This window comes from Vigna unguiculata, unplaced genomic scaffold (assembly GCF_004118075.2).
Source record: "Vigna unguiculata cultivar IT97K-499-35 unplaced genomic scaffold, ASM411807v1 contig_113, whole genome shotgun sequence".
Lineage (NCBI taxonomy): Eukaryota > Viridiplantae > Streptophyta > Magnoliopsida > Fabales > Fabaceae > Vigna > Vigna unguiculata.
In genome coordinates this window covers 11,517-22,490 of record NW_021010819.1, presented here as the reverse complement: position 1 = coordinate 22,490, position 10,974 = coordinate 11,517, and the positions used below count along the sequence as shown (strand labels likewise).

At 31.1% G+C, this 10,974-nt stretch overlaps 1 non-coding gene across 1 annotated transcript; it reads left to right on the top strand.

Annotated features, from left to right (window-relative positions):
* The first annotated feature begins 8,643 nt into the window (after positions 1 to 8,643).
* TRNAW-CCA lies at positions 8,644 to 8,717 on the top strand. Its single transcript has one exon. It is a non-coding gene; the product is annotated as a tRNA-Trp (tRNA).
* The last annotated feature ends 2,257 nt before the right edge of the window (positions 8,718 to 10,974 follow it).

Here is a 10,974-nt window from a genome sequence, read left to right as displayed (position 1 = left end):
TATAATGTGAATTTACTGTTGTCTTCTTTATTCTTGAATTTTTATTATTGATAAGGATTCTCTTGTTAGGACCATATGAATGAATAAAAAAAACATCAGATTCATACTAGAACCACGATGATTCAAAACAACTTTTAATCGAAGTCCAAAAATTCCCTGAGTAAGAATTGCTAGATCATCACTTATTCAATGAATAGATAAAATATAATGAAAAAATTCAAGGAAAGGTTTGTCCTTTGCTCAAAATAGAGACAAACTGGAGAAGCTTGAAAGAATCAAAAATTTTCAATATATTTTTAGAACTCTTTGAAAAGGTTTTTAAATCCAGTTGCGAGGTCTAAATATTTAGTATGAATCATAGTATTAAGATTTTTAGAATCTATTTACTATATTTTGTGCTTCAGATACTAGATTAAATATCTGACAGAATAAAACCATTTATATCAAGATGACAGACCCATTTTATGTTCTGTACTTTCAATAGGACCAATTAAAACAAGTCACACACTCATATTCTGGAAATACAGAAACAAAGAAATTCTACGATCAAACTACCACATCAACATGGAATAGACTAAGAAACAATAAGAAACCTAAACGCTTCACTTTCTATAAACTAATTACTCGATTCTTGTGAATCTAATTGATATAAATTTCATCCAATAAAATGGACGAATTATAAATCTCCAAAATAATAGATAGAAATATCGCAAATAAAGCCATTGCAACACCCATCAAAGGAGTAGTTCCCCACCCCGGGGCTACTTTACCATATTCTGAATTTCAAGGTTTCAATAAATTCCCTACAACAGTTCATCTTGGACCAGATCTAGAATTATCCTCAACGGTTTGCGTAGCCATAAATACTCTTTTTTATTCATTTAGATATGTTGACTTTGTATACCATTCCGCTGTAAATATAAGGATCTTATCCTATAGATCTATTGTGATCTGGAAACTTTAGAATTAAAATAATGGAAACAGCAACTCTAATTGCCATCTCTATATCTGGTTTACTTGTAAGTTTTACTGGGTATGCCTTATATACTGCCTTTGGGCAACCCTCCCAACAACTAAGAGATCCATTTGAAGAACATGGGGACTAGTTGAAGTAATGCGCCCTCCTTATTGCGGGCTCATTACTTCAATTAAGATAATAAAAAATTATTTGACCTTTTTCGTCGGAACTTTAGGAGGTTCTCTAAAAAAATCGCGAAAAAAATAATTCCTAAAGTTGAGACTAAGAGGAATGTATAAACCAAAGCTTCCATAAATTTAATCGTGGTTTACAATTATAGCTTTCATACTTGTTTTTTGGGGTGGGGCTCATTTCGAAAAGAAAAAAAAAATAAATGTAATGATTCCAATCAAGATTTATCTAGTTCTTTATATGAAATTCAAAATTATAAAAAAGTAGAAAATAACAAAAGAATGTTATACTACCTGTCTTCTTGTAGTTGGATCTCCAAGTTTTTGGAATGCTCCAAATTCTACTTGAACATCTAAATCTGGGTTGATACCAGCAAAAACATCTCTGAACAAAGTTCTAGAACCATGCCAAATATGCCCGAAAAAGAGTAGTAGACCAAATGAATCATGCCCAAAAGTTAACCAACCCCTTGGACTGCTACGAAAAACACCATCTGATTTCAAAGTAGCATGATCTAATTCAAAAATTTCACCCAATTGAGCACGTCTAGCATATTTTTTCACAGTAGCAGGATCACTAAAACTTACTCCATTAAGCTCACCACCATAGAACTTAACAGTTACACCTACTTGTTCGACACTATATTTCGATTATGCTCTTCGAAAAGGAACATCGGCTCTAACAATTTCGTCCCCATCTACTAAAACAACTGGAAATGTTTCAAAAAAAAGTAGTCATACGACGTATAAAAAGCTTGTGTCCTTCTTTATCTCGAAAAATGGGATGTCCTAACCAATCGACGGCTATTCCATCTCCATTGTCCATTGAATCAGCTCTAAATAACCCCCATTTTGCTGGATTATTTCCGATGTAATCATAAAAAGCTAATTTTTAAGGAATTTTAGACCAAGCTTCTGATAAATTTTGATTTTCGGTAGCCCAGCACCAACTCTTCGATATATTTCTTGCTGGAAGTATCCCTGATCCCATTTATACCGAGTAGGACCAAATAATTCAATGGGGGTTGTTGCTGAACCATACCACATAGTTCCAGCAACGACAAAAGCTGCAAAAAAGACAGCAGTAATATTGCTAGAAAGGACAATTTCAATATTTCCCACACGTAATCCTTTATACAGACGTTGGGGTGGACGCACACTTTGATGGAAAAGACCCGCTAATATGCCCAACGTTCCTGCCACAATATGATGAGAAGCTATCCCTCCCGGAACAAAAGGATCAAAACCTTCCACACCCCACGCGGGATTTACGGATTGTATCCTTCCAATTAGTCCATAAGGATCAGACACCCATATTTCGGGACCATACAATCTTGTTACATGAAATGCGCCAAAACCAAAACAAGCCACCCCTGCAAGAAATAAATTAATTCCAAAAATTTTTGGCAAATCCAAAGAAGGTTTTCCAGTACGTTCATCACAAAAGATTTCTAGATCCCAGTAAACCCAATGCGAAATAGGCGCTAAAAAGCACAAGCCTGAAAACACTATATGTGCTCCGGCCACACCTTCGTAACTCCAAATACCCGGATTCGTTATAGCCCCTCCTGTGATATTCCAACCGCCCCACGAATTAGTTATTCCTAAACGAGTCATGAGAGGTATAACGAACATACCCTGTCTCCATATTGGATCAAGAACAGGATCAGAGGGATCAAAAACTGCTAATTCATATAGAGCCATTGAACCGGCCCAACCAGCAACTAGAGTTGTGTGCATTATATGAATAGAAAACAAACGACCCGGATCATTTAAAACAACAGTATGAACACGATACCAAGGTAAACCCATGAAAAAATACCCTTTCAACAAAAAATAGACACTATGTAACTTTATCGCACTGGAAAAAAATGAATATAGCTTTTCAGTAGATTCTCTTGGAAAATGGAACAATCATATTTGTCAAAATCAAAGAAACAGATTTATTCTATACCGGATAAGTAACAATACGCAATGGTGGGGAGACGAGAGGGGTTGACAACTTTCTCTATGACTATTTAAATAAGTAAATGCAGACATATTCGCATATCACCCCAATGACCCATTTATAACAACTTGACTTTATTTAGTCTTCTTTTTTATAAAAAAAAGCAATATTAATATAAAATCAAGTAAATCTTTTTTAACATGATAAGCTAATTCTTACGTTTCCACATTAAAGTGAGATATATGACTTTATTATTTGTCCATTTTATGCCCATTGGTGTTCCAAGAGTACCCTTTCGAACCCTCGGGGATAAAGATGCATCTTGGGTTGATATATAGTGCGACTTGTCAGATATAGTAGGTTATATGGGATTTACCCGTTTTCTCCCCCGATCGAGATATCCCCGCTTTCACCCGCAAAAGAGAATGATGAAATCATAAAGATAAAAAAATGAGGAGCGTGAAGTGTAATGAAGTATTATTCAATCGATTTTTTCATTTTTAGATAAAATTTCCAGATTATTACTCGAAATTATGAATAATTTATGGTTGGCTTAATTGGACCAATAAAATCAAGTACCCGGGCTCTGTGTAGAAAAAACCAATTGGTAATATTTCTACGATCACTACTTCTATCATATCTTTATATTGTATTTTACAGAAAACATTAATAAATTCAGAAAAGGAAGAAGTTCTAACAAAAATACATAGTTTTGGGCTATTTGTTCTATATGTGCAAATCCAAATCGGGCAAATCTTTACTCAGAGTAGAAAAGAAACCTAAAAGAATTGAAAAAGTTCATTCAGAAATAAGAAAATTACAATGTGATTCGGCTTCGATCTCGGTGAAAGCAATACATCAATGAGAAGATAGTTCACTAAATTAAGTATATTCTTCTTCTTTTTTAGTTCGAAGAAATCCATTAGAAAAAGATAAAGATTAAAATCGACACATTGATTCCTTTTTTGCTTATATAATTTTTGAAGAACTGTATGCATCAAAAAGTGCATGTACGACTTTTAAGGAAAAAATGGAATCCTAATCAATCGACTTTATTGAGAAAGATTACTTTGTTTAGGTCAAGATGTTGATAGTGAAATATCTGAGCATAGAGAAAGAGAATAAAGAATTATCTCTGTTTATAAACTCTCCTGGGGGTGGGTAATACCTGGAATAGTTATTTATGATACTATGCAATTTGTACAACCAGATGTACAGACAGTATGTCTGGGATTAGTTGCTTCAATGGGATCCTTTCTTTTGGCAGGAGGCACAATTACCAAATGTCTTGCATTTCCTCACGCTTGGCGCCAATGATTCTTTTCTTTGAGAATATATAAAATAGATATCTATCTATCTATATATATTATACCTTCACCATAAAAACCAAAGTAATAATAGCATGGTATTTTGAATTCCATATGCAATTTTTTTGAATCATTTAATTATATATAGAAAGAGTAGCATGAAAAAGAAGGTATTTTCAATTTTACCTGATCTATAAGAAACCTAGTTTCATTTTAGTGTCGCATACTCTTTTTTTTTCATACCAGAAAGCTTGTAACAATTTTTATTTGAATCAGAAGAAAACATAATATATGAAAAAAAAAGAAACTTTTGGATTGTTGAATACCAAAATGATATAAAAAACAACGGAACCATCGTAGTATTTAAAAATAGATTCAAAAAGATAAAAGAAAGTTGGTTATTCTATTGTTTATTATTTAAGGATCCGAATCCAAAAGACCTAGTAGATTTTGTACTTCTTTATTCTTTGATAGAAAAAAAGAAATTTGTAAATGTAGAAACGAAATTCATCGAAGAAAATACTCTACTCTATCCATAGAGGAAAAAATGAATTGCATAGGTACAAAAGCCGTATGCATCAATACACAGAAAATGCTTGTATGGTTATTGAATATATTTTTTGCCCTTTATCTTATTTGTCTTTGTCCCTTTTCTGTTACCTTTATTTTGGGAATAAAGACAATCTTTAGCAATCTGCCAATATAGTAAAAATAATTCTAAAAAGATTTATCAAGATAAGGGAAATACTACTTAAGTGATATAATCAGGGTAATGATCCACTAACCTGCTAGTTCTTTTTATGAGGCACAAGCGGGAGAATTTGTCCTGGAAGCGGAAGAGCTACTGAAAATGCGTGAAACTATCACAAGGGTTTATGTACAAAGAATGGGAAAACCTTTATGGGTTATATCGGAAGACATGGAAAGGGATGTTTTTATGTCAGCAGCAGAAGCCCAAACTCATGGAATTGTAGATCTTGTAGCAGTTGAATAAAAAATTGGTGGCAAAGGTTATTCTAATTAAATATAGGATTGGAAATTTAATTGTTTACTCTATCTTACTTTACATTCTAAAATAAAATCTCTCAGAGTTAATCTATTAATATACTATATATAATTAATATAGGCTATAAATAAGGAATATAGAATATATAAATAAGGAATATAGAATATAAGTAATTCACGGTTAGGATAGATATAAACCTGCTCATTATACAAAAATATAGATATATATAGTACGACTTACCATGCCAACTATGAAACAACTTATTAAAAACACAAGATAGCCAATCCGAAACATCACAAAATCCCCAGCTCTTCGGGGATGCCCTCAACGTCGAGGAACGTGTACCAAGGTGTATGTGCGACTCATTCAGCTTAAATACTAAGAAAAAACAAATTAAAATTTTTCAGTATTGGTAATCAGTTAAGATAGTGTGAATGCAAAAACTACATTCACATTATCTTAACTTAATATATAATTCTTTTCTATATAATTATATAATTCTTTACATTCTTCTATCTTGTATCAAATTTATGGTTTCGATTGGTGCAAAACCAATAATACAAATTTGCAATTTCATATGAGAAGGACTTTCCCATCGGTAACAAAAAAAAGTTACCTGTTAAGCGGAGAAAATACTATTTCAATTAAAAATAAAGTATGTCCTTAATGAATGTATTTTGATGGATTTTGTAAGAATGGAATAAGAGGGTCAGCTACCCAGCAAATTTTCATGATTAAATACCGTTACTATATAATTAGATTTCGTTGTGAGAAAACCTACTTACTCAATATTGCATGAGTATAGCCACAGAGTGTGAACTGTACAAGTTAACAATAACATTCATTAAATGAATCAAAAATGAAAATAAAAAGGCTCCGGTGTATAGAGAGGACCTGGTCATTTCTAAAAAAAATCATAGAAACGAAGGAACCCACAAATTCATTATCAAAATATGTGTCCTATTTCATTTACTATTTTTATTTTATTTGATATCTAGTATCTATACAATTTCTGATTTTGAGGTTAAATGTTTAATATAAAAAATCGTGGTTGGGGCGGTTATAGTAGCAAGAGCCGTTGGAATTTTTTTTATACATCGGAAGAATCCATTTTTGTTATTAATAGACTAGGAAGGAAAAAAGAATAACTAAAAAATTAAAAGCGGAGGACAAAAATTTGTTTATTCGTATCAAGTTTTTGCGGAGCTCATTCAAGACTTACTTGAACTATTACCCAACAGAAATTGAAAGCTTTAGTTTCAGCTCATCGGGATAGAGATAGGAAAAAAAGAGATTTTCATGGTTTATGGATTAGTCGAATAAATGCAGTAATTTGTGAGAATCAAAAAGTATCTTATATTTATAATAATTTAATTAATAGTCTATACACTGAGCAATTGCTTCTTAATCGTAAAATAGTTGCACAAATTGCCATATTAAAAGTGAATTATCTTTTTATGATTCTCGATAATATCATAAAAACTTAAAACACCTTATTTACTACAGGAAGGTATAGACTAGAAATTTGTTTATTTTGATAGCTTTATCATATGATAAAGCTATCAAAATAAACAACCATGCTTAAAAAATTATTCTTCGTTACCTATTATCTTTTTTATTCCAACAAAAAAATCAAATGGAATTATCCTAATTTTGAACAAAACATCAATCCATGTTTAATTCAAATCTAAATTCAAATTGGATTTTGAATTTTGAATTTCTATTTTTTTTCTTAAAGGAGTAATTTTAGCAGTCGACTCGCTTTTTTCTAATTTTTTTTCGTTATTGAGAAAAGGTAACGAAGATAAAATATGAGCTTGTTTTATAGCAATAGTAATTAATCGTTGTTGTTTTAAGGTCAATCTCTTTACACGTCTAGATAATATTTTTCCTTGTTCACTAATAAATCGACAAATTAAACCCATGTTTTTATAATCAATTCAGTCCCCCGATTGAATCGGGGGCAAACGTCTACGAAAAGATCGCTTGGATTTAATAAAGAGTCGCTTAGATTTTTACATAGTTTATTTATTCCTATTCCAAAAATAACATTGATTTCAAGAAATATAATTATAATAAAGGATTTGTTTTTTTTTTCTTCTTTAGCATATGTTGTTATATAATGACGGGGACATCATTTTCTCAATTCCAATCGATTAGGCGTATTGTGTCGATTCTTGTTAGTAATCTATCTATAAATATCGCTTTAATCCTTATTTAGACTCTTTTTATCACAACCAGTACCTTCCAAAAGAACACTTACTCAGATATCTTTACCCTTGGACATGACCCTCCTTTGGGTTTTTAATTCACTTATAACTCTTTTCGGATTCGAATCTAAGAAAAAGATGAAAACAACTAAGATAAGATAAAAAAGAAGAATTCGAAAAATTATGAAAGATTTCGTTCCAATTTAATTGAATCTAGTACAAAAAAGATAGTACAAAAAGAATACAAGAATCTGTAACTATATTTCGTTCCAAATTGCCAGTATTTTCGTTTTTTTAGGTATTTTTTATGATATTGTTGCCCCAACCTATGGATTTCTGCTTTCACTTTCTCTTTCATAGGAATTGAATTAATAATTCAATTCCATTGAAGCCTGGACCAGATCCCGATCCCGAGTGTCACTCCGAATTTCAATGAGGCCAATTTAATCTTTCGTCTTTATCTTTCCTACAAAAGAAGAAGAGTAGGTTAATTACACATATTTAATATATAATTGGACTTTTCATCTTCTTCACCCCTTCCCGTGTCAATAACTAAAATTAAAAAAAGGGGAATATCAATGCATCTGGAAAAAAACGATTGATCTCTATCAATAGACTCGCCAAAGCCCGAACCATAAAGTACTTACTACTGGTGCCACGGAAAGATATGTTTTTAGATCTCGCATTTCAAATCCTCCTTTCTTTTTATTATTTAAGTATTTTTTTCTCTGTTGATATATATCAACAGAGAAAAATGTGGAAAACAAGACAAAGATTCTTTATAATAACACTATAAACAAATGGAAAACAAGACAAAGATTCTTTACAATGTCACGGGTTCAAATCCTGTCATCTCTAACCCTAACAATTACTTATTCCATGATATTCTTTATTCTATGATATTCCATATTCTATGAGATGAGCAATAAACCAGGAACTTGTGAAGACGAATTCCAATTGAACATACATACTGAATATCTATATGCAAAATGGATTTGGATCATATAATTTTATGAAAACAAAACGCTCTTAGTTCAGTTCGGCAGAACACGGGTCTCCAAAACCCGATGTCGTAGGTTCAAATCCTATAGAGCGTGATTCTAGTATTGTTCGCCTGATAATTACACTGAAATAATTGAACATTCAAAAGAAAGTTTGAATTTTATCCTTGTCGATTAGGATTAAACTAAATAAATAGGGAATCACAAAAAAAGAGACATTAATGAATCAAAGATCCAACTGATCACCTCGTCGGTATTGTAAATATGCAGTTACAAATAATCCAACCAAAGTAATAGGAATTAAACCTAACACGATTCCAAATAGAAAAACTTCAATCATTTTTATGTGTTCGAAAAGTAAAAAGAAAGGTAATATCTAGCCTTAAACATAAATCTGTATTGATCATAAATCTCAACGATCGAGAATTGTAAATTGACATAGTAAGGAATTCTAGAATGTCTTATACCAAAATTTACTATTCCTCTCAAAATTACAAATCAAATAAGTCGTATTTTACTAAGACCAATAAATAGAGACGAGGTTATAATTAAAACTGATAGTAAAAAACCAAAATAACTAGTGATAGTGGGCATATAGAAACTAAATGAAATATGTTCGTTCTTTTTATACATATATTTATAAAGCACTTCCCTAAATTTCCATTTTTGAGAGAAAAAAGAAGATAAAAAATCCTACTTGAAAGATACAATTCAAAATTCGCAATTCCTCAATAAATTCAATTATTAGAGATGAAAAAAAAAAGAAATAGAGTAACATAATTTAGAAATAAATTCCTCATCTGTTACATCAACCCATTCTGTGATTTCAAATCAACAGACTTCTTAATTAACTCAGGAATTAAGTAAACTGATCTAAATAAAATATTTAGTATTATTCTATAAATATCCAATAGAATTTTGTTTATATTGGAAAAAGAAAAGAAAAATTATGAATATTCAAACAAAGAATAATAACTTTGTTATTTCATTTTATTTCACTTTGAATTAATATAGAAGAAAATAGAAAAAAAAGATCTTCAACAACCACAAAAAATATATTTATTGATTTGGCAATAATTGAATTATTAAAATAGAATATCTACTTTATGAATTATCTACTTTATGAATTATTAGAAACCCTTTTCTCATATTCCGATTTTAATGGATCTTTAGTTTCTAATCCAAAACTAATAATTTGAAATGTTAAGAACCTTCCTTTTATACTATTACTTTAAAAATTTTATATACCCAAACTTTGCAAAATTTTCTATCAGATTTTTGACTACATAGAGACAATCAATGAAAAAAGAAGAAAAAAAATCTAGTACTAAAATTTTACACTAATTGTGAAATTTCATTGCTCTGTTAGAAGAAGGATAGTTATATTGATTCGGTATACTCAAAAGACACCGTTGGTACAAAATGGACGATCTAACAAGGATTCTATTTTAGTAAATTTCGCCTTACTGATCTCGCCTTTTATGGACTCGATCCCCCCCTTTTGACTGTACAAGAATATGTGGAGTTCAAGATGTTTGGAAGCACAGGAGAACGTTCTTTTGCTGATATTATTACTAGTATCCGATACTGGATTATTCATAGCATTACTATACCCTCCCTATTCATTGCAGGTTTGTTATTTGTTAGTACAGGTCTAGCTTACGATGGATTTGGAAGTCCTTGCCCAAACGAGTATTTTACAGAGAACCGACAAGGAATTCCATTAATAACTGGCCATTTTGATCCTTTGGAACAACTTGATGAATTTAGTAGATCTTTTTAGGAGGCTCCAATGACTATAGATAGGACCTATCCAATTTTTACAGTACGATAGATAGTTGTTCACGGACTAGCGGTACCCACTGTTTCTTTTTTGGGATCAATATCAGCAATGCAGTTCATCCAACGATAAACTTAATTTGAATTATAGAGCTATGACACAATCAAACCTAAATGAACAAAATGTTGAATTGAATCGTACCAGTCTCTACTGGGGGTTATTACTTATTTTTGTACTTGCTGTTTTATTTTCAAATTATTTCTTCAATTAATTAGAAATAATAGAAGAAATAGGAATAGTCAATATAATATATATATATATATATATATATATATTAAGAATTCTTTTATCCCATTCAGAAGGATATCATTTCATAATTATCTATGACTGTTTGTTAATGTATTTAGCATGACTGACTACGTGATTAAATGTGGAGGAAAGTGGGATAAATGGCCGATACTACTGGAAGAATTCCTCTTTGGATAATAGGTATTGTAACTGGTATTACTGTGATCGATTTAATTGGTATTTTCTTTTATGGTTCATATTCTGGATTAGGCTCATCTCTGTAGT